This window comes from Taeniopygia guttata, chromosome 2 (assembly GCF_048771995.1).
Source record: "Taeniopygia guttata chromosome 2, bTaeGut7.mat, whole genome shotgun sequence".
Classification (NCBI taxonomy): Eukaryota; Metazoa; Chordata; class Aves; order Passeriformes; family Estrildidae; genus Taeniopygia; species Taeniopygia guttata.
This window is the reverse complement of record NC_133026.1, coordinates 143196961-143222110: the sequence shown is the minus strand read 5'-3', so window position 1 is coordinate 143222110 and position 25150 is coordinate 143196961. Positions and strand designations below refer to the sequence as shown.

At 40.6% G+C, this 25150-nt stretch overlaps 1 long non-coding RNA gene across 1 annotated transcript; it reads right to left on the bottom strand.

The window, feature by feature from the left end:
* Window positions 1-252: 252 nt before the first annotated feature.
* Window positions 253-20711, bottom strand: LOC116807908 (uncharacterized). The gene is made up of 3 exons (XR_012054285.1): window positions 19825-20711; window positions 2591-2798; window positions 253-1924 (listed from the first exon to the last, which is right to left on the bottom strand). It is a non-coding gene; the product is annotated as an uncharacterized lncRNA (long non-coding RNA).
* Between the last annotated feature and the right edge of the window lie 4439 nt (window positions 20712-25150).

Sequence of the window (25150 nt, the reverse complement as noted above, 5' to 3'; positions counted from 1 at the left end):
CCTCTGCCCTACAACCTCCATCTTGCTTCATATTTATTTCTATATTTTAAAATCCTAAACTCTAAGTTTTCTATTTTGTGATATTACAGATTTTTAACTAACTATACACTCATAAGTTTAGTGCTAATTATTAGTTTTAAAAGTTTGTTCTATGACTATGTCAAATGCATTGTTCTCTTGTGGGTCTGTGCCTTTAAGCAGAGCAAGTTTAAAATTTTTAGTATTTAGGATTCTAACAGAAAGCACACCAGCTGGGAGATCCCAAGTCAGAACTACAATTTAATAGGAAAATTAAAGTAAATGCAATAGTACAAAACACTGACACAGTCAAAATACGACCTGAGAACCCTGTTGGTCAGGGTTGGTAGCAGTCCAGTTTAACGGTGTCTGCAATCGTCTTGGGATGACAGATGTGGTTCTGTTGAAGCAGAGATCCTGTAGAAGGATGTGGTCTGCCTCTGAAGGTCCAGTGGTGGTGCAAATAGGCCTGGTCTTCTTCTGGGAATCCTGTGGATAAGGCTGCTTTTGGTGTTCCAAACCTCAGGATATATCCAGGTAGGAATGCTTGGCTCCTCCCCCAGGCGGAGCATCTCACAATGGGATGAAGAAATTTACGAGTCATACAGTGAGATTTGGTGGCCCATTAACAGCAGGTATCTCCCTCAGAGGGAGTTATGAGGGATGGGTCATGGAAGAGATAAAGAATACTGGTTTTAACAGATGGTGATAGAATACATACTGTTGGTTACATTTTACATTGTAAGCTAAGACACAGAATCCCTCAGGGGAAACCCGAGGTCACTCCAAGAAGCTGGAGTTATCAAGGATCAGAAGCCCACTGTACTCCAAATCATGGATCTGGAGGGGTGAAGGAAGCCCATGAAATGGCACAATAATATTTATGTGTGAAAGGATGCAGGATAAAGGGTAATGGAAATCTGTGTCAGGTATGGAGATGGTTTAGGGATGTAATTTAAGTTGTGTGTGTGGGTAAGAATGGATTCCAGTAATGACAAATAAATAGAATGGAACACTTGGAAGATATATAAATTATGTGTGATTTCAGCATGACTCAAATGATATGAAATAAAGGATGGAGACTGTATTTGGTCTGACTGAGGTAGAGTTCATTTTTCCTTAGCAGCCTTCTCAGTGCTGTGCTTTGCATTGGTAGCTGGAGGGGTGTTGGTAACACATGAGTGTTTGGGCTACTGCTGAGCAGTGTTGGCCCAGCAGCTGTGCTGTCTAACATTCCTTTCCTGCTCCCCTGTCAAGGGGCTGGGAGTGGGCAAGATCCTCGGAGGGAATACAAGCAGGCCAGCTGATGCAAATTATCCCAAGGGATATTCCATACCATATGAAATCACCTCAGATATAAAAGCTAAGGCAGGGAGGAGGAATGGGGGGCATTTGCTATTTAACAATGTCTGCCTTCCAGAGCAACTACTCCACGTGTTGAAGCCCTGCTTCCTGGGAAGTGGCTGAGCATTGATCACCAATGGGAAGTAGAGGTCAATTTTTGTTTCCCTTTGCTTATGCACTCACAGACCCTAAACTGCCTTATCTCAACCTAGTAGTTGTTTTCCATCTTGTTTTTCTCTCCCCTGCCCTATTGGAGAGTGATAGAGCAGCTTGGTGAGCACCTGGCATCCAGCCAAGGTCAACCCATTACAGCTTTGTTAAACTGCAGAGATAACATCCCCAGGGCTTGTGTTAGCACTTTCACTCTGTCATTGTTAATTTTGTCAGGAGCTATGGTGGATGTAAAGTGACGATATTAACCAGCCATAAAAAGCAAAGCAGAGAGTTCATGCCAATTCCACACCCCAGACCATCCAGCAGCTCCTGGTTGATATCAGTTTTTTCCCCCAGTTTCATCTCAAGTGAGAGTTCTCAGTGACAGCTCTGCTCACTGGGATGACATCTGTCAGAGGGACAGAAAAAATAGATTAGAATGACTACAATTTTTTTTTAAATTCCCAGGAAATCTGAGCAGCCACTGACAGAAAAGTCTCACAGACGTCTTAAAGCAAAAATCTTAAAATTGCAGCCCAAATCCCCACATACCTTTCAAAACCATGGCCATATATACTTGGAGAGTTAATTCCACATCATGCCAGTATTACAGAATCCTCAAGGGAGTAAGAAAGGTTCTCATATGTATTATATATCTACATATCTCATATGACATATATGACATATATCTACATATATTTCATATCTATAGCTACACATATGTATTTGGTAACAAATAATAATTTATTTTTCAGAGGTTTTATTTTTAAGTCATTAGTTGCCTTAAAGGTGCTTTACCACAAAATTATCAGAGGAAACATTCTTATTTCATTGGATTTCATATTTTCCATCCTTTCTGTCATCAGGAATGTTTATAATTATGATTTTTCTGGCAGAATCAAGCAATCTTGATAGATTTTATTTGTAGAATAGGCAGTGTTTCTATAACATTAATGGGGTTATAGTACTATATTCAAGTGAGGTGTGTGTGATTAAAATTTAACTTGTCCAACTGAAGGCAGAAGGAGGATGAAGTACAGAGCTTTCACCAAAGGAGTGGATGGCAATGGCATACCTCAAACATTCCATGTGAAACTCTGATTTCCTGAAATGCTATCTGTAAGGAGAGCTGGCCACGTGCACAGGTGGTCACATCTTCAGTATTTTATGCTCCAAAATCAGTGACTTTTTGTATTAATCAAGTTCCCGCTCCGTTCTACTGAGCTGCTGATGTACCTTGGCATATTCTGTGGATCCTCACTTGAAGTATTCTCTTTCCTTTGCTGTAAAATAGGAAAATAGTGTCAACATTTTTGATTACCATAACATTCAAAAATAGAATCTAATTATTCTCTTCCATTTTCAGTGTTGCCTAGATTATATTTTTTTTGGGAACCAATTAAAACCCACTAGAAAATAATGAATGTGCTCCAAGAATCTTTGCTTTTGCCGCAAAAACTATTTATTCTGTGTCATTTAAAGTACTGACAACAAATAATGCACATTATGTCCCATAGCATTTTTTTTTCCTTTTTCTTGGTTTCTAAGGCTTTTGCAACCACACTGACCAGTCTCAAAAAAGTTTGGAACCAACAGGTCAATTTTAGCCACATTAGACAACAGTAGAAGTCTCACAGGTAAAATGCTTCTGGAGATTTTGTGAAGATCTGTAAAATGGTAGGCAAAAGTGAACTGAATTAATTACCTCACTGAGAAAAAAAAAAAAAAAGCCTCACATGAACTCAGTCATTTTTTGTAGTTTTTGGCCTGGCCATTCTGTGCCTAAGAGCTACAGACAGAACCAACAGCAGACAGCACAGATACAGCACCAAGCCAGGACTGACTGTGCTTCTTTCTTCCCAGATGGCAGTGAGGGAATGGGGTGGGGGGGGTACTAAAATATCATGGAATGAGATCCTGATGAAAATAAGAGAAGAATTTGAATTATCACAGTGCAGGTACAGATACAGGTGTGCAAAATCAAGATTTACTGGTTTCACTGTTCACAGAAAAAGAGAAGTTTTTCCTGTTGATACTTTTTGGATAAAGATATGTCACATCCATAAAAATAACCAAAGACATTTCTAAATGGCCTGTGGGTGACAGCCTCCACTGACTAAAAAAATACCTAATTTCCTATCACAGTGGGCCAGATTCTCAGCCTGTGTGAACTGGCAGGATTAATATGAAATTAATTGAGTTGTACTGACCTAATGCCAATTTGCCCATTGGTTTAGGATGTTAAAAATACTTCCTAGGAAATACATAAAAAAAAAAAAAAAAGTGGCAGGAGTAAGTCTTAGGAAAATGGACATAAAATTATGTTAAGGAAGTAGAATGTTTACTATTTTAAGAGTATCAAGACTAAGCAGGATATTTACTCCTTTCTATCCCAAAACATTTCTCAGGTTTCTTTACCCTGTGTCAGGAAATAGGGTCTGTTTGGAGAGAAGACCTGGTCTGAGGCAAAAGCTGGAAGCGTGGACACGAGGAGGAGGCTGGGGCTGTGCAGGGGGGTTGGTGATACCAAGACACACAGGAGTGGCACTGGGAGAGCAGAGTGTGGGAATGTAGGAAATGCTGGCTAACTTGAAATACTGGGGTTAAGGGTAGCTAATGAATGTCTTGGGTCAACTCGATTAATATATTTTTATAAATAAATTCCCCCTGTTCCAATTGCAGATAAATCCAAAAGATTTTTCAGCTTTATTATAATGTTTAACCCACTCTGTCTTTTTAGATAAATTTTGAAATAATGCTACATGGAGCAAAAGCTGCAGGAGATTTTGTTTTGAAAATAACAGTGTAGATGTAATTTTTGTTTCTGTTTTTTTGCAGTCATTATTATTTGGCACATATGTGTCAGATTTGCATTTTCCTGCAAAGTTCCAATGTGGGCAATATATAAATAAGTCACAAGCTCTATTTAAGAAATGCCAGGAGGTGGCGTGTGCCTACCTAATTTCTTCCCTCAGATTCAAGCACAGAGATTTGCACTGCACATACCTGATCATACAGATATGACTAGGACTTCTGCCACATTTTAGGTACATAGCAATTAGTGTTTATCAGATGAGAAACTCTTCTCTAATTTGTTTGCTCATTGCTGTTCAATGTATGCCCCAGTGGAGTATTCGTTACGTATTCAGATTTTGCTTTTGTAACTTAATTTCCTGGTTGACTTTTGCCTTTGTGCTCATCAATACTTATTTCTTCACTAAATGTACATGCTAATTTGCTTTTTACAACCCCTTTTTGAGATGAGTAGATAAGACACTTTTACCTCATTTAAATTGAGGCACATGCAGATTAAGTTTTGGGACATAGAGTTTGCAATGCAGAAAACTTTGGGGTTTTCTTTCTGGAATTTTGTCTAGAAGGGCAATTGTGGCGGCTCTAGCAAGTGCCCCTTGCAAAAAAGCAATTACTGTCAATACCTATCCACTGATTTCCTGTGCCTCCAGAGGCTTCCTCTTTAGTCCTGTCTCCTAGATCATCCTGTTTTTTAATCCCTCTGCACCACCAGGACTGGAGAGGAGTGGGTGTTGTTGGTTCTTTCCTTGAAAAATTTGCAAAAATGGAAGTAGTTACCGAGGACAAGATAGGGTTTTTGTGTTATGGGAGAGGTGGGGAGATCCTATAGTTCAGGGCAACTAAGGAAGAGGAGACTAGGTAGAGGCAGAGCCCCTGTGGCCTGCTATATCTCAAAGCCTTCCAGAGTCACACTGGCATCACTCAGCATTCCTTGCCAAAGGCCACCAAAAAAACACCCCAAAACCCCCAAATAGTAGGGGAATTCCTCTGCATTCCTCACAGCCCCTTGGTCTTCTCAGCCCTTTCATGAATTTCTCATGGTTTTCTTTAGGCATCCTCTCCTCTCCTCTCCTCTCCTCTCCTCTCCTCTCCTCTCCTCTCCTCTCCTCTCCTCTCCTCTCCTCTCCTCTCCTCTCCTCTCCTCTCCTCTCCTCTCCTCTCCTCTCCTCTCCTCTCCTCTCCTCTCCTCTCCTCTCCTCTCCTCTCCTCTCCTCTCCTCTCCTCTCCTCTCCTCTCCTCTCCTCTCCTCTCCTCTCCTCTCCTCTCCTCTCCTCTCCTCTCCTCTCCTCTCCTCTCCTCTCCTCTCCTCTCCTCTCCTCTCCTCTCCTCTCCTCTCCTCTCCTCTCCTCTCCTCTCCTCTCCTCTCCTCTCCTCTCCTCTCCTCTCCTCTCCTCTCCTCTCCTCTCCTCTCCTCTCCTCTCCTCTCCTCTCCTCTCCTCTCCTCTCCTCTCCTCTCCTCTCCTCTCCTCTCCTCTCCTCTCCTCTCCTCTCCTCTCCTCTCCTCTCCTCTCCTCTCCTCTCCTCTCCTCTCCTCTCCTCTCCTCTCCTCTCCTCTCCTCTCCTCTCCTCTCCTCTCCTCTCCTCTCCTCTCCTCTCCTCTCCTCTCCTCTCCTCTCCTCTCCTCTCCTCTCCTCTCCTCTCCTCTCCTCTCCTCTCCTCTCCTCTCCTCTCCTCTCCTCTCCTCTCCTCTCCTCTCCTCTCCTCTCCTCTCCTCTCCTCTCCTCTCCTCTCCTCTCCTCTCCTCTCCTCTCCTCTCCTCTCCTCTCCCTTTTTTGCATGTATTTAGTTACATGAATATTCCAATTTCATAAATAGAAAACTGTGCTATAGGTGTGGCAGCAGCCTGGGAGGAGGTCACGCCCTGACATGACATCTTTGACTGCCAAATCTGGGACTGGTTTCAGCTTTGCTCTCAGGTGTTCCAGCTGATGCTGCGCGCTTACAACCTGACTCTGTGAGCCGTATGTCCTTCATTAAGAGTTCACATTAGGGGCCACCCTGAAGACAAAATTCATTAGGGCCAAAACTGATCAAAAAGTTGGCAGCCAGGAGGGGCAGCAGTTCCACAGCTGGGTTACTGCTGTCTGTGAAGTGGCCTGATGTGTATATCATTCACATTCTTTTTCTTTAAGCACTGGAATTTATTAATTTTGCCCAGAGTCATCTAGAACTTGCCCAGCCAAGTGCCATATTGTGCTGTGTATATCATAGTCCTCTGAAGCTTAGTCCTGCTGTCTGGGAACAAATTAATCGGATTTTACCAAGCTGACTGAAATGACCAATGCAAGAATGAAGGACCCAAACCACAAAAAAGATATAAAGCGGACATAGTGTTAAAATGCAGCTTCTTGATTTTCCTGAACTCTAAAACCAGTTTAAGAAATGCTGTTCAGAAAATCACTGACAGAGCTGCTTTCTGACATTGCTTTGCCTGACAGAAGGAAATTCGGTGAAATAAGCAAGATTTGTATACATGTGAACAGACAAAATTTAGCTCTGAGTTGTTCATCTGCTGTGACTGCAGCAGAAAATATTATCTGACCATATTCTGTTCTTTATCTTGGTATGATTTTGACAGAAGAGAGATGACATTTATCCAGTATTTAACACATCTCAGGAAATTCTGTAAAGTTTTAAATAGAAAAATATCTATAGCCCTTTCTAACCAATCCTGCCTCTGTGAATAGGTAATTACTGAGATTAAACAAGTGTCTCTAAATTGCTTATCTATTCCAATTGCTTCTATTTTCTGCTGGCTTTATGATTTGCTGTCTAAAGAAAGCATGAAAGAGATATTTCTTTTGCTTTTGAAATAGCTTGCAGAAGATATGACTTTCATTTCAGGAATAGCAACAATTTGTTGTTTCTGAGGAATAAAAACTATATTTTGCGATCTTAAACTGGTTTTCACTTCAAAGTTTCTGAAGCAAGAGAGCTTGTATGTATTTTTAATCTTCTAAGTTTAAAATCTCATATTATTCAAGAAAATAAAAGCAGCAAAAAAATTCTAGTTGAGTTAAAATAACAATGTGACTTCTTTCTCCAAGAAAAGTGTCACTAATGAAAGAAATTGCTGTGCCTGATCCTCAATCCTAGTTCTCAACACTTGCAGCAATAATAGCAGTTAATTTTTTTTAGTCCTTTAGATTGTACTGTTGGGGATGTTCTGTCCTTAATCCAAGATTGTAAATATTAATAAACCATGATCCTGCTGATAGATATTCCTTTGACTTTAGCAGAGCAATGATTACATTCACAAGTCTCTGCAGCCCAAATGTGAACAGGACTAAGCACAAACCTTAGGTCTGCTTATTTCTGTTTCTGGATTTTACTGAATTCTAATTACTGAATTTGCCAAAAATAAACTGTTCATTTTCTTTGTGAACTTTGTGAAAATTTTCTTTGTTTCAAAAAAACATAAAAAATGTTCCACAGTATTTGTTGTATTTGAGCCTAAATTCCTAAATATAATATAGCTGAATATATAAATTTAATATACCTGTGCTTGAGTGGAACTTAAACAAAGGATGAAGGAAGACTATTTACAAGAGCATGTAGTGACAGGACAAGGGGAAATGAGTTCAAATTGAAAGAGAGTAGGTTTAGACTAGATATGAGGAAAAAGGTCTTCACTGTCAGGGTGGTGAGGCACTGAAAGTGGCCCATCCCTGGAAGTGTCTAAGGCCAGGCTGGATAGTGCCTCAAGCAGCCTGGTCTGCTGGAAGGTGTCCCTGCCCATGGCAAGGGTTGGAACAGGATGATCTTCAAGGTCTCTTCCAACACAAACCATTCTATGGTTCTATGATAATGCCTTTTATCCAAAGAAGTTGGACAGATTTTACAAATATAGACTTCAAGAATTTCTTCCGTGCTACTTTGTCTTCTAAATATTTGTCAGGTGCCTTGCACATGATAATAGCAATTTGAACTGTAAAGGGTCAGGGACTAAAAATCAGTTGCATCATGTTCTTTAAGTATCAGATTTTTTTTTTTAGAAGTAATACTCATATTTCTGTATGGAGATCAGAAAAAGGTGAATATCTCTTTGCTTCCTTTACAGGTTATTTTTCACAACCTGTTGATACATGGAGAGAAAAGAATATACATGTGACCATTGGAAGCACTATTCCTTGTTGGTCACATGAATTAATTTTTTTTAAGTATAGACTTGAATCCCTATGTAATGTTTTGAATCTTCAGAAGAATAAAATGAAGTAAATGAAATATCTACTTTTATCTTAAAGAACTCCTAGAAGCAGTATATCCTGTTGTAACTATTGCAATATCCTTACTTTTAATTTGTGGAAGTATAACTGGTTACTCCAATAGCAATCATCTCTTTGCTTCCACTAACATTGTCTTGTTGTTCAGATGAGTAGATAGAATCAGCTGACAAAAAAGGTGTGTAACTTTTATTCCGTGCTGTATTTTCACTCCGGTGTGCAGTGGTTTGTATGCTTCACCAAAATGTGTGGTTCAAAGACAAAATATACTTTAATTATACACTTTAATTAGGAATATTATGTGGCAAACATTTGTGAAGACAAGTGTGTGTCACCTGGAGCTAAAAGGTTCCTTTTCAGGACCTTGTTAAAATTTTTTGTAATGTTACAGAAAGGCCTGTATAAAATGCTTCTGTGTCCTAGACACAGAAGTGGGATTCTAATTTACCACATAATCACTCACTTGGTGATTGCAATATACTACAAGTGAGAAGCATCTGATTTTTCACTTGTTTGCCTTTTACTGACATTAATCAAATCTTCAGGACTACAAAATAGTTCTGAAGACAGATCTGTCAGATTTGCCTTTTTCCTTCCCTCAGTCCTTCCCTCCTTCCCTTTTCTATGGTGACATTCACTCTACATTTGGAAAGTAATTCCGTCATGTGTTGCAGTAGTATGACTAATCTTAGGTGACAGCACTATATCCTTATGTTTTTTGAAAACAGAAAAGCTAATTTCACAAGCAATAAAGCTTGACAAAATGGAAGTTCTGTCTTATGCTTACATCTGGTCTTTCATGTTAGGTTTAATGGATCTTGTTATCTATATTCTAGTGTAAAAGAACGTTGCCTATAGGAAGTGTTTCTCACTTAGGCCTAACCTAAAATTTGCTTTGCTTGTAACATGGAAATAATTATTAGAAATCAGTTATTTAAAATAAACCACAATTATCAACATGCATTTTGAAGAGTAATCCACAGATACAATCAAAAATAATGTGCCCTGGTGTAATTCTCAGCTACGTCAGTAATTTCCTGACCACTTTCAAATGTCTTGCAACTAAAAATACACTTGCAAATAAATCTAGCCAGGTTTAGCCTCTACAGGCATAGGATGAAGTGTTTGCTTGTCACTACTCATAGCTGATGTCTGGCATCCACCAGATGTATTAGCAGCATTTGCAGTCAAATCCATCTTCAGTATGATTTATACTGGCAATTCTATTATCTCTAAATGCAGGAGCTCATTTTGGATAGTGTCCAAAGAATTAATTTGAATGTTTGATCTGACTTCTGTCAGGGAGTCTGAACATGTTCTTGTCCCATACAAATGGGTTGTGGTCTCAGGCATCATCCTACAGCTGCAGTGTTGCTCTTTTTGTATTTTAAAAAGCTACAGAGAACAGGTCTTAGTTTACAATTAGTGCTTGCACACTTGATTCTTAAGTTAAAGCTGAGTGAAATACATTTTTTGTATTAACAATAAAATTTTTAATGGCAGTATTGAAAGGAAACTGCTTTTTTTTCCTGGTATTGTATAAAATGTGAAAGATTAATATCTTATTCTACTATTTTTAGGCAGATATTTCTCATTAATTACAAACTTCTGATGCAATTACTCAGCCACTTTCATCTTGCCTCTACTTATTGGCTCAGAAGGTGCTTCAATATTCCCTGTACTCTTGTACTCTTTCAAAGGGTAGATGGAAAGCATTGCTCTCACATAATCAAAGCCTTTTTGATGGGAAGGCTTTATCTCCCTATTTGACCTTTTTTAAAGGGACAGTTTTGCATAAACCCCTCTTCCCTTCCATCTATAGTGCTATAGAAGCCATGTGCTGTGAGACTTAGTATTTCTTACCTCATCAGTCCCATTCCACAGAGAAGTGGTCCATAAAATTACACCTTTCCACTTGGCTGGCAGCACACTATCATTTCGCTCCCTCTTATGGAGCAAAACTTCATGAAGTGAAAGGAAGAATAAAAATGAATGAAAGAACAGGTTTTTCTCTCCAGGAACTCTGTGTAGTGACAAGAAGCAACTTTACTTGCGAGTCAGAAGAATCATAGACTCACAGAATGGTTTGGGTTAGATTGGAGCTTAAAGATCCTCTTGTTTCAGCACCCTGCCATTCGAGGCAGTATCCTGAATTTGAAGAAAGTTAAAATTGAAAAGATACCCCAACAGTGCTTTGGCATTTATCCTTTACTTCAGCCTTCATTTTACTTCTCAAAAAAGACTCAGAAACTAAAGGGCTCCAGCAACCTTTCTAGCAACCTTTCACCTTCAGTCTCTTAGGCTTGTGTTAGGGAGCTCTATAATGGCTGTTCAAAGCAGATGGAAATGGTTGGGGTTGTCATCTGAGGTTGCTTTTATTCTCCCACAGCATTCATAAGAAATGTATTTATGTGATTACCTGTCCAACCTGAGGAGTATTTTTCCCACAACTCTCTACGTATTTGAAACTCTTGAAAGATAACAATTTTGATCAGCAGAGCTTGAAAAGGTCCTTTCTTTAATTCTGAGAATAGATTACCATATCATTAACTAAAATATAGCTGGGTAAAGGGACATGGTAGGGGACAGGAGGTGAGGTAAAGGTTAGCTGGAGAACTTGAGGACTAGGAATAATTGCTCTGTGCTGCTCTCTGAATGTTATCTCAGGCACAGCATTTCCTCCCAGCTATGTCTCCAGCTGTGATGGCTGTCTGGAAAGGTGACCTACTTACATTCCCATCTCATGCCTTGCTAAGGAATAACACCCAACAGATCAGGAAACTGCTACAAGAAATGAAAATCTTAGCTGAGCACTCATGCTGTTTAGGTGATGGGGTGGTAGATTTCCTGTGGTGATGAGCATGATGAGAAAAGAATTGGGGGCAGCAACTGATGTCACCCAGGCTGCTCTGCTGTGGCTTTGAATTCAAAATGACAAGCAGCTCAAAAATGTCACCCATTAAAGCTTTCCCCCTAATGTGTGAAGTCTCCTCAAGCTAATTCAGCATACTATGGGATATGCTAACAAATCGGTATTATAGACCTGCAGAAGTGAATGAAGCATGTTGATGATAACAGGTAGTCAATTCCTCATTTGTAAAACACTGACTCACCCTTCAGTGTTACATTGTGTGTTAGAACACTTGAGATTCTTCTGATAATTTCTGTCTCTAGAGAAAATCCAAGAAAGATGAAGCTGGGGTGAGAGAAACATAAAGGATGAAGGGAACATGAGTACCATTCTTTAATCACCCACTTCTAGTGATCCCTCAAAAGCCTGGTTTTGGCCCCATCAGCAGGTCTCAGGTGCTAGGGAGTCTTAAGACCATTCTCCACAGTACTTCTTGCACCCTTAGGGACTGCTGTTTGATGGGAGTAAGGCAAGGGGACAGACAGGCGACAGGACACTGTGCCCACAAGCTGTGAGCGACATTCAGAACTGGCAGATCAAAAGCAGGAAAGAGTCGCCAGGCTTCAAATATTTGCATTTTACAGAATAAATCCCCAGTGTTTTGCCCTCAAGGAAGAACTGAATTTCCAGAAATATTTAAGGGATAATAGTACCCCTCTTCCAGGCATAGATTCAGACTTTGCTAGGGCTGACCCACTTCTGTTCCTCCTTTAGTGAGTCAGTATCTCACTAGAATAGCAACATGTTTCAGTTCGTACACAACGTCCCTTGCCATTGCTAAGATTCAGAATATATAATTTAGTTATAAATATAGCTATTAATTTCAGTATCTCTAGGGATATGCTGAGACGCTGATGCCTAATTCCTGCATTACTTTATATGATATATTTTACCCAGATTACAGAAACATTTTTATACATTCTGCAGTTTAGATTAATAAGCGTATTTACAGGAAATAAATTTATATAAGAACATTTTGCTAAAAATTTACCCTTTCCTTAAATTTGTTGTCTGGCTGAAAAATTTAGTTTATATAAAAAAACTCTTGTCGTAAATAAACATGTTCTCCATGAGCAGGGACTCAGGACTGTGCCCCTTCCCTTCTATGTTCTTAGGGACATCAGTTCTTAAGTTCCCCATATTTAGGGAAGGACCAGTAATTGCAACATCATGTACAATATTCTCTTCCAGTAATGCAAAGAATTTGCACCACAGCAAGATATTCCAATAATATTGCAAACTGGCAATCCTCCTACCTGCTATCTTGGCTGTTATGGAACACATAGTGTCAGTGATCTGAGGACTGGAAATGTATTCATCTGCTGTGCTTATTTTCCTGCTTCTGCTAAACCATGAGGCTGGCTTAATTACCATCAAATGTAAGCAATAATAACAAGAATTAGAATCTTCTTATTTCCCTCAGATATCGGAGACTTATTTTTACACCTATGTCTTATTTCAAGCTTTTATTCATAGCAATCAGAGACAGCTTCTTATGTGGAACTTTATTTCTAAAATCCAGTAGTCAGGGCTTTGCCACATAAGTAAAAGTATAGAATCACAGAATGATTTGGTTTGGAAGTGAACCTTGAAGATCATCTGCTTCCAGCCCCACTGCTGTGGGAAAGGGACACCTTGCACTAGACCAGGTTGTCCAATCCACTGTCCAGCCTGGCCATAAATTCTTCCAGGGATGGAACAGCCACAACTTCTCTGGGCAACCTGTTCTGGTGTCTCACCATCCTTACAGTAAAGAATCTCTTCCTAATTTCCAATCTAAACTTACTTTCTTTCAGTTTGAACCCACTTGCCTTGTCCTTTCTCTGCATGCTCTTGTGAAGAGTCTCTCTACATCTTTCTTGTAGGCTCCCTTTGAGTACTGGAAGGCCACAATTTGATCACCCCTAAGCCTTCTCTTTTCCAGACTGAAAAATCCCAATTCTCTCAGCCTTTCCTCATAGGAGAGGTGCTCCAGCCCTCTGATCATCTTGGCTTCCTCTGGACTCACTCCAACGGGCTGAAGTCCTCCCTGTGCTGGGGCTCTCAGAGTTGGACACAGCACTGCAGGTGGGGTCGCACCAGAGCAGAGCAGAAGGGCTGAACCCTCCAGCTCACCTGCTGCCCTTGGTGCTCTGGATGCAGCCCAGGATGCATTTGGATTCCTGGGCTCCCAGTGCACATGGTTGGGTCATGTCCAGTCTCTCATCCACCAGCACCCCCAAGTCCTTTTTCGCAGAGCTGCTCAATCTGTCCACTCATCAAATCTACCACTCTCCAGTTTAGAGAGAGAGAAGTTGTGGAGGTCTGTTGTGACAAAGCCTTTACAGAAATCCAGATACATTACATCTGCCTTCCCTTGTCCACTGATGTAGTCACTCCGTCATAGAAAGCTACGGGGTTGATTATGCAGAACTGAGCCTTGAAAATGTGCCGGCTTGTCCCAGATCACCTCCTTGTTTTCCATATGCATTAGCATGGCTTCCAGACAGAGAGGTGAGGCTGACAGGTCAGTAGTTCCCAGAGACCTGCTTTGTATTTTTAAAAATGGGGATGATGTTTCCCTTTCTCCAGTCACCTGACTGCCATGAATTTTCAAATATCATTAAGAATGACTTGGCAACCACATCAGTCAATTCCCTCCAGACTTTTTTCTGCTTTCACCTTCTCAGTGATGTCTACCAGCTCCTGGTTGCTCTTCAGCATCCCATTGGGCATCATAAATACTTTGGTACCCTAAAGCATCTCTTCACAGTTTTCCAGTTTTTACCTTTTCATATTTGGCCCTTATCTAGGCCATCATAGCTGGGAGAAGCATTGGGTCTGTCACAAGGAGGTTCATGTCCAAATGGATTTGAGGTCATTGCTATTCAGGATAGGCTCCTCAAGGAATTCATTGAGTTCTACCAGCTTTTTTGGTTTGCTATGAGGTCTTCAGCCTCACTCATGATCTACTCCCTGAAGGAGCCCACCTTGAGCTTTGCCTTGTATCCACCTGGAGCAGCAGGGTACTCCTGAAGCCCATGGTTGCAATCTTATTCACTGCCCTGCTTTTTCCTCACCTGGAACTGAACTCCACAATCTCACTGCAGCATTTGCACTCCACAATGGTCACTGCAGCCAAGGCTGGCCCCAACCTTCATGTCTCCAGCAAGGCTTCCTTGGGTGTTAGTGTGAGGGAACAGCACACCATTCCTTATGGGATCCACTGTCTTCTAAGTATAACCTCCATTCTTCTTGTGTAATAAAGAGACTTAAATGCCTAAAATCCAACCTTCAATCTCAAAGTTTTGAAGACGAAGATCTGCCTATAATGATTAACTATGCAAAGATGCTTATGGAGTATCATTTCATTAACAGAGGTTCAAATTTGCATCTCTGACAGCAAAAACGTGCTGCTGAAGCTGTGGAAGAGCCCAATCGAAAAGAAGGGTTCAGAGGTCATTTTGAATTTGTAACTGATGTGAAGTTCTAGTGAAAATGAGCTGATGCACACTTCGTGCTGCACAGATCTCTCCTAGTGAGAGTGGGAATAAATTCTGTGGGCCACAATAAGGAAAATAAATACTGTACTGCTCTTGTAAAGAAGTGGTCTGATTTTACTAACCATTGTAGGGAGATAGCACGTGCCTCCCACCTTCTCTTCTAACCAACACTTAGCAGAAGAGGGAACATCAGTCTAAAGTGGACGTGCAGCACCACCTCTCGTTGGGATTGCTTTCTGCAATGCAATCTCTGCAATCTCCCTCCTTCCTCTCTCCTGCCCCCCTGAAAAATGTAACAACAGACTGGGACAAGTAGCACAGTATTTTGCTTTCACGAATCTGTAAAAGTACAATTATTCTGCCTTCCTTGAAGGCTACAGGATCAATGTGCTCACACATTTCCTGTAGAGTGTTAAAATTTACATCCCTCAGATTAGATGGAACTGTCCAGTTGGTCAAACTGCCTGCCAGAGACTTTTGCATGCTGGCATCCCAAGAGTACTCCAGACATGCCAAGGCGTATGCCATATAACCTCTGCCATGGTTTAACCCTAGCCAGCAGCTAAGCCCCACACAGCCACCTGATCTCTCCCCCTGCTGGATGGTGGACAGAATTGGAAAGGTGGAAGTGAGAAGACTCGCGAGTTCAGATAAAGACAGTTTAATAGGCAAAGCAAAAGATGAGCGCACAAGTAAAGTGAACCAAGGAATTCATCCACTGCTTCCCGTGGGCAGGCAGGGGTCAGCTATCCCTAGGAAAGTAAGGCTCCCTTGTGCATAACAGTGACTTGAGAAGACAAACACCATCACTCTGAAAGTCTCCCCATCCATTTTCCTCCCCAGCTTTATATGGTGAGTACAGCAGCATATGGCCTGGAATATACCTGTGGTCAGTGGGGGTCACCTGTCCTGGCTGTGTCCCCTCACAACTCCTCTTGCATTTGTTTCTGATGAGCAGAAAAGGCCTTGGCTCTGTGTAAGCCCTGCTCAGCAATAACTAAAACATCCCTGTGTTATCAATGCCATTTCCAACACAAATCCAAAACTCAACCCTATATCAGCTTTATTCCAGCCAAAGCAGTACCATATCTTTAATGAAACTAGGACTGGGAAACTGAGCCATTTCCTCTATTGAGAGGTAAGAATGCACATTTAGCTGCTTTGGCAAGGAGGTAGAGTAGCAGGGAAAGGAAGCTCTGAAAATTGATCTGTTAATATCAAAAAATTGATATGGGTGGCAGGCTTCTATGGAACTGTATTGTTCATATAATTCAGCCATCCTGATGATGTTAACTCACAGTAATTTGGATTTTTTTTTTCCCTTGAAAGTCACTATTTTGATATAAAGATAGATCCTTGTTTTTGGCGGGAATTTCCTTAACAAACATTAAAGGAATGAAAACTCTCTCAATAAAGAAGAGTTGTTTTTAGAAAACACTTAAAGCCAGTTAGCATATAAACAGTAAAAAAACTTCAATATGGATCAATGGAATTTGGGCAACTACAGATATAAACAATCAAAAAAGGCCTAGAAAAAATTAGAAGTTTCTAGAGACTATGTGAGAATCTCTTTCAACTTTTGTCTATTTTTGTGTAATATTGTCAAGAACTGGTTCTGTTTTAATGGCAAAAGTTAACAGGTATAATCGCAGACTGACTGGCTCCTTCAGTATTTTAGGCAATTTCTTCTCTCACTTTCAAATTTGTTAGTGGTCTTTAACAAAATTAAAAAACAAAAACAAACCTTCAAAGATGAGGCAGTATCTATAAATAATCCAAAATGCGCAGAGTTTTTAGAGCACTGAACTCCATGCTGACTTTCACTTATGGAACAGAATAAAATAATATTTTCTCTTAGTACAGAACCTGCTATGGGAAGAGGCAAATTAGTGCTTTTAGGTAGCATGAATGGCATTGTATAATGATATAATAATAATTTTACTCAGCTAACAAAACATGACAGTGTAGGAATTCAAAATTCTTTGCATGTTATCTGTCACAATCCAGTCTTATGCAGATAACAAACTGCCACAGACTGACTTACACTTTAGAGGAAAAGAGTGGTTTTGAGTATATGTACCAAATCTTTGATTGTGGGCTTAGAAAAATAAATCACTTGTCATTTTTGTTTTGTAGGCTATTAAAAATATGATGACTAATTAGAATGAAAAAAATGAAGCTTCATTATTGATTGAACTGAGCTGCATAATAATGCACTATCAAAAGGATTTGGGAAGAAAAGATTAAATTAGTATTAAATTAGTAACACCAAACTTGAAAATTTCTAAAAAGTGCTTATAAATAATTAATCTCAGAGATTATAAAAAATTAAAAATAACTCCAATCTTGTGAATATGTGCAGTCCTTATGCAATCAAAAATCCCACAGAAACAAGACGTTTGCCTATGAGAGGGAAGACTTCAGGTCTTAGGAAATGAAATCAGATGGAGGAAGGATATGCATTTGTTGTGGTTTGACACTGACACAATGCCAGCGCCCCCCATGAAAACGCAACTTCCCAAATGAATGCTGTGAGATGCGATCAGGAACAGAGCAGAGCAGGCCCACGCTTAATAACAAAGGAAAAACTTTATTAAACTACTACTTCTATAAAAGGAAAAAGAAAGAAAAACACACACTAAATCCAAAATGAAAACCTTCCAAAACTTTCCTCCTCCCCCCCAGTTCCAACAAACCACAGTGAGACACAACTTGGACCCCCAGTCAGGTTCCCACCCTTCAGATAATCAATACTGAGTCCATCAAGGGACAAAAGACCCCCAGGAAACACAGCTGCCACCTCTGGTGTTTCCATGTCACTCATGGCGCCGCCCAGAGAAAATCTGCCAGTGTGACACTCTCCTTTCCATGTCACAGTGCCCTCACCATCGTGCATGGACAGACTGCTCACAGGGTTTATTTTCAAGAATGCTTTGCCAAGGACCAAAGGAAAAACAACAGTTCGGTTTCTCATTTTTGGGACCACAGTCCCCCCCCATTTTCTTCCTCGCCTGGGGCTGAGGGTCTCAAGAACAGAGATCATCTTTCTGAAGCCAGAGGGCATCACGACACCCTTCTCAACTCTTCTCTGTTCACTCCACTCCTGTGCTGGTAATCACTGAGGCAGGTCTCTTGGCTCACCATGCATCCCCCTAAAATGCAGTCTCTTTTGGAGGAGAAATTGGTTCAGTCATGGCTATACAAGGAAAGTCCTGCCAAGGCCACTCCATCATCTCCTCCCACCTAGAATTTCTCTGTCTAACATCTCAGGTCCCAGACTGTCGTCTTCTCTTTCAAAACAAGGAGGAGTAATATTTCACACAGCTTTCATTTCCCAAGGAAGGGTTAAAAGTCCCAATTCCCCAGATGGCTGTCGGGATCTCTGCCCAGACTTCCAGCTCCCACGACTGGGTACCTTCACCTCCCCTGATCCTTCTCCCTTCTCCTCCTCCTCCTCCTCTGCTGGTGTACTGCTGGCACCATCGCTGTCTCTTTCTCTCTCTCACTCTCTCTCTCTCTCTCTCGACTCTGGGCAGGGAACGCAAATATCCCAGATTTCCTCCACCCTTCCATCCGCAGGGAGCCTGGAGCCGGTTCCAGTCCTTCCACCCTTCGGTCTACCTGCATGGCTTCCCCTCCTCCACCCAGCCACGTGGCTGGGCAGGGGAGAGTCTGCTCTGCACTCTGACCAGAACCAAAGAGAGAGTTACCCTGGGAGTTCTGGCTTTTAACCCTCTTGTGTTCTCAGAGGCGTGTCCAGTCTTCAGTGGTCAGTCCAAATGCCAATATCCAACCCCAGCCACGGATTGGTTTGACCCTCTTCTTCCTGTGAAAATTCTCTTCCATGTCAAACCATTACAGCATTTTATTAAAAATTATCCAATCTGAAAAAACATTTCTCAAGTTGAAGCTGTAGTCTAATCCTCCCCAATAGACATTTATTATTTTCTAATACTGTTTTTTGCACCTTTTTCTCTGAAACAATAACAGTGCTTTACAATGGAAGATGATGCCATAATAGCTTGCCATTCTAACTCGTCTAAATTTGTTTGACTCCTGTAAAATTGATCCATTCCCATGACTTTATAATCTGTGTTTTGTTTTCATGAAGCAAAGAGATAAGAGGGAAGTATGAACTGTTTGACTATTCCTCCACTGCCCAGCTCCAGGGAAGAGAGAAATTCACATTTGTCCAAGGGAGATGGGCTGAGGCAGTTCTCACATAGGTATTTCACAGGGCTGGTAACTGCAGATGATTTATGTGCTTGAAACACGCCACAGACCCCTACTATTCACTTATTTCTAGCTATGCTTTGTGCTGTGGTTCATGCCTTCAACACTCAACTTACAACTGTCTTTGTCCAGAACAGCTCTTGCAAGTCCAGCAGAAGAAAAATTTTAATTGCAAGAAGAAATCTTAAAGTGCTGAAGATAAACTTGGTTAGCAGAGACAAAGGACAGCAAGACCTGTGATTCTCCCCATCAATAGCAGCTTGCAGCAGGGCTTGAAACAGAATCTGTCAACAGCTGCTATATGAGCTTCAAATAAGTGTTGAAGTGTTCAGCTCCTATTGAATCCCCTGCCACTGCTGTAATCTTCCTCAGTCATTCTCCTGCTTATTTATGGCCCTGAAAATTTCCTGGTGGGTCTTTTGCTGAAATGCCCATGTAATGAGAGTCTACCAGCTCTTCTCTGTTCCTTGTTCCTCAGATGAGGAAAATGCCACCCTCTAAAGGACTCAGGTTTGATCAGTCAGTAGAAAAACACTGAAGTTAAGAAATAATTTTAAAAAACCCCAAAAAACAACCAACACTCTCATACATACATAGGACTGTACTAGGAGAAAGGTTAACTTTTAATTGTATTATACATACTCACCGACTTTGCAAACAAAAAAAATCCTCATCATGTCCAGTTGTTGCAGATACGTGCACTCATCTTCAGTGCCAGTTTGCTGAGAGGAGCAGGAGGATGGAGTGTAACAAGCTCAGATGTGCACAGAAGAGAAGCAATGTGCTTCCTCAGTCCTGTAGCTGTACCTTTCTCTTGCACCGTTTCCAGGTTGGTTTTCCTTTGTTTGCCATAGATGTAGAGGAACACATTCTCACTGTCCCTTCTGATATCCTCCAGATCTAAGGCAGAAGCAATAGGATTCACAAAAGAACACAAAGAAGGTTCAGTTCAAACAAAAATCACAACCATTTCTAAAGAGGAATTATAAAGTTATTGCCTTTTACTGTTTTAGGTGATGATAGAGAAATCTATGCAGATACAGCCTTAAAAAACAGCAGAAGAACCATCTAGTTATTGCCTCATAAAACATGATGTTTTTCATTGCTACTTGAGATTTTAGAAATAACTGTGAAGACTATTCTGCTTTGAAGTGCAAAATAAATTGGATTGCATAGAGCATCAGCAGTCTTAGGCAAAATTAAGCTTTCAGGGAGGCTTAATGGCAGAAAACAGAATGGTATTTAAATTACAGGGCCATAAAGGACAGAACTATCAACAAGTGAACAAAAAACAGAACCCATGAAGAAAACTCCCAGAGCAAAGTACAGTTATTTCATTCCATTAAGGAATTGAGCTTCTTCTCTAATTTGTGAAACAGATGGTATGACAAGATTGGCAATGCTTTGCAGCATGAGCATCATCTAACTCAGAGCCAAGCTGAAAATAACAAAATGAAACTCAGTATGGAAAAAGACTCAAGCTAACCCATGCATGGGGAAAGAAATTCAAAACAAAGAGAGGGAAGCAAAAGGAAACCTGGAAAGCAAAAGAGGGCCAAGGAATGAGCAACCCACAGATGATGTCCACTAAGCCAGGCAAGGGGTTTCAACTGTGCAGGCTCAAATTATTCAAACTGGAACATGACTGGCATGTTGTTACTTGAACTTTTAGATTTAACTAATAAATTAGTTAATGCATAGCTGTTAATGATTAGAACTCACTGGAGCTTGAGTTTCTATGCCTTTGCTAAAACTTTCCATATCGTCCTGACCTTCTCTGTGGCAGACATGAAGCAACATATTTTATGGTTCAGAAAGTTTGTAAATTCTGTCAGAGTTGCAGATTGCTCTTTTTCCTCTTTTCTTCCCTCCAGAAGGTCTGATCCAGTTCCCCAGTGTTGCCTTTGGAAACATCAGCACTGAGAACTACATATTTGTGTGTTTATCATGAGCAAATAAATACTTATCTGGTCCATCTGTGTGATCAGATAATGTGACAGAAACCTCCTTTTCTGTCCAAAGTATTTGGAGGAATTTCTGTATTTCTTGATTAATTAAAAAAAAAAAAATTAGCAATGCACCAGCACTTGCTGTATGTTATGTTCCCTCAATATATTCAGGTATAACTGCTTATGTGTAGTAGCCGAACATAGCCTTTACTAATTTTCATGTGGGTGAAAAATTGAGCTAATTATAACTCATGCACAGATTTGATGGCTGTGAGTAATTCCAATTTTTAAGTTTCAAGACTTGTGATTTTTGTCCTTTTACTGTTTGCCTCCTTAACATGTGAGCTTCACATTGATATCAGCCAAAGAAAAATCAACAACGAAATGAAGGAAAAGTGTTTAAACCAAAAAGCACCAGCCCATGGGATGGAACTGTCAACCTTTAGGAAATTTGTTTTGGATATTTATTAGATTTAATTTTGTTTTGAAAGAAGGATTATATACATACATGGTAAAGAATCTGAGTGAAAATTATTTTCCTTTTCAATTCAAAATATAAGAATAACAATGATTATCATGTGCCAGGGTTTAGATTTTCCATTTAACACAGCAGTTACCAAAGAAAATCTTTGTACTAGGTTTGTAAAGAATCATTGCATGAGTAACAGTTATTTGATACTTTCTGAATAATACCTCATGTTCCAAATTAAAACTAGCCTTTTACAGAAAGTTTCTCTTTCGACTTGGTTTCAAGTCATTACAGTGACTCATTAAAATACATTGTTTTTTAAAATTCCCTAAAGCAGCAAAGGAAATGTCATTCAGCCAGATCATCACCCATAAGGTACAGCTTTGCAATTTATATGCCTTCTATAACACAAATCTCTTTTTTGTTTTTAAACTGACAATGTGTCCCAGATTTCTATTTTTTTGCAACATTACAGGCAACTTTGAGATTCTGGGAGCGGCTTTGGGTATGTGGAAAAGGATGATCATGGGGATACATCCCATCATTACCTCTCAGGATGTAAATGCTGCATGTCTGCCCTTGTCAGCATAAAGGTTCACCAAGGGAACTCGTGTGTACAAATGTAAGAAACTGCGAGCAAACCCTCATGGTGAATTTAACAGAATGTAGCATATGTGATACACTGGTTGCACAGGTCCTCCGTGGATAAATGCCTGTGCAGATGTCCTGGACAATGATATCAGAAGGTTGCAATGGTGTAACTGCAACAGCAGTGCAGAGTGGAGAGGAACATCGGGTTAATTTTCACCTGGTGCTTGAGGAGACTTTGGTCCAGCTGCATCCCATCAGGAGTATGTCCTTCTACCTTCTTAGAAGGGCTAGAGCCTTTCATCTCTCCTGCTCATGCTTTTAAGTGCTCATTATGTCCCTGGACATTGATCTAGATTAGTGTCCTGACCACAGTCACTGGAGAATGTTTCTCTTAGTGCAAAGTATAAAAAGGTCAAACTGAAATCATGCTAAATGAGGATATTAGGTGTACTTTCTTACAGTCAAACATAGATTTTGCCTAATAAATCCAAAACTGCTCAAATACTTTTATCATGCAGATAATTTTATTAAGAAGAAAAAGATATTGATTTGTTTTTCCAAGCTGACATGTTTTCCTGATATGTTCATTCAGCTTTATATATAGTGATCTGCAGTGTCAGATGGGGCATTCATCAAGGCTGAGCCAACCAGTCCGTGCTGAGGATGGCACCTCCAGATGCCCTGAACTGCCCCTGGGAATGCCACTGCCCCTGCTGCCTCCCTCCCCAGGCAGGGGAAATCAGCCTGCTGGAACAGGCAGAGCAGAAAGGATAGCCTTCCCTTGCTGCAGTCCATACTCTAGTGGGACTGGGATCCCCAGGGAATGAAGCCATGCCTAAAACTGGGGATGTATCAAAGCTCACCTATGATCTTCTCTCCCATTAATAGCTGGACCATCTGAGGCACTGCTGGCACTGTTAGACCTCTGCTTGCAAAGAGAGCTGGTATCTGGCAGGTTTGCTTGACTGAATAAAAAGTTATTTGCTTGAATTTTTTATTCCTGCTGCTTTGTAAGTCTGTTTGTTCTGACACCATTACCAAGCAGTGATGAAATGCCCTCAGTAAACACAATGATTTCAGGACAGAGGGGAATTTCACATCATAGTGGCTGGACTGTAGTCTTTCCCCTTCCTGCTGGCTGCCTGTCTGCTTTCTTCCTCCTCCCTCCTTCCCTCTCAGTCTCCAACTCTTTTTCCTTCCCTCCTTTCCCTTACAAAAGGATAAATATTCCCTCTCCAATTCTTTCTAAACTAAGGGGAGATATTGCATACTAAGTTACATTTAGTATTTTGGCTCTAATCTAACCAAAACACAACCAAGGAGGGTTTTATCCTCCTCTAGAGATCTTTATGTGACTCCAGGGACTAATAATGAATATTCAGCAGCTCAATTATGTACTATGGAAACAGAGGTGGATAACCCAGGGGGAAAGAGAAATAAAAGGCCTAATAAAAGGAAAGAGATAACTTGAAGATAAATGTGATAGAACCATGAAACAGAGAATTACAAAAGGCTCTTCCATATTGCAGAGGTGTGGAGGAGAAAGATTTTCCCTGCAAAAGATAAAACACTGTGAAGAAGAGTCACAGAGGTCAGGAGAAAATATTCCTGCTGTCATAGGTATGGCCCTCTAATTAAATGATACTTTGAGGTTTGTCCCATTGGGATGGAAACATCCAGCTGCTACCCTGCTCCCTAGATCTGGCTCAGCCATCTCACCTAGCACAGCTATTTAGGAAGCAAGAGGCTCCCTAATCCTTGAGCACTTCCTTTCCAGCCCAGGCTGTCCCTGTACAGAGCATGACCTGAACTGGTCCTGCCTCTGCTTCCCTGAGAGTGTGAAACAAGGAGCAGACACCTGCTTGCACCAACAGCTGGATCTCTCCTAGCTGAAATGGCCAGTGCTCTCACATCCATGTGATCTGCAAGGAAAAGGAACATGCCCTGCCCTGCAAATCTGACCCACAAACAACATATTTAACCCACTTTTAAAGCTGTTGAGCTAGATTAAATGGATTGTCCACAACAAAACCAGCAGAAATGAGTAAAAACCTTGCCCAGCTGAAAACCAGGTCTCTGTGCTGTTCTGTAAGGTGTCTGATTTGAATTCTATTTCCTTAACACATTAATAACAGGCCAAAGCCCCAGATAATTACTCTTTCTTTTCTGTTGGAAATTAAACTGGAACACTGTGAGCCTTCTGTGCCTGTGAAAGATTTCTTTGCTGGATCTTGGGGGACTACACTGAAATTACTTTGCAGATTCTTCTTCCTTGGTTTTGGAATTTGTGAATGATCAGAAGGTGGTTTTGGACATCAGTCAGGAACTGTACTTTAACTGAATTATTTAGATGAGAGACCAAAATCATGGTCTCAATTTTTCTTAAGGAAAACATGTAAAAGCTCTTTCAGATTGAAATATGATGTTTCAGGTTTTGGCATTGCTCCTGAATAACCTTGCAACACACATTCACCAATCAGCTACACATCTGAGGAGCATGCCCCCCAGAGCCTCTCTGAATTTAGAAATTAAAAATCAAAATAATTTACTCAAGTCCCCAGGCAAAGCAATTTGGACTTTGATTTCTTGTAGCATCTTTTGGCTGATTTATGCTATGATTAAAATTTTTGTTGCTGATGATGCATTATGCATGCAGTAGCTGATGAAATAACATCACAGTAAAATCTAAAAATAGTCATTCAAGTATCCTTTAAAGAAAACCTGACATGAATACTAGCTCACACATCAATGAAACTGAGCTGCAAAGGCACATTACTCTTACCCACAATTCATGCAGAATTGAAAGCCCAGACAGATCCCTGTTGTGCACAATTCTACCATCTAAACCTCAGAGGTGATTTGATTTGATTTAATTTAATGAGACAGTGAGAGTGGTGAGGTGTACACTGAGTTCTTCTGTACAGCACAGGTTGATAGTTTTACCCATTTTGTCCCTCTCAGTT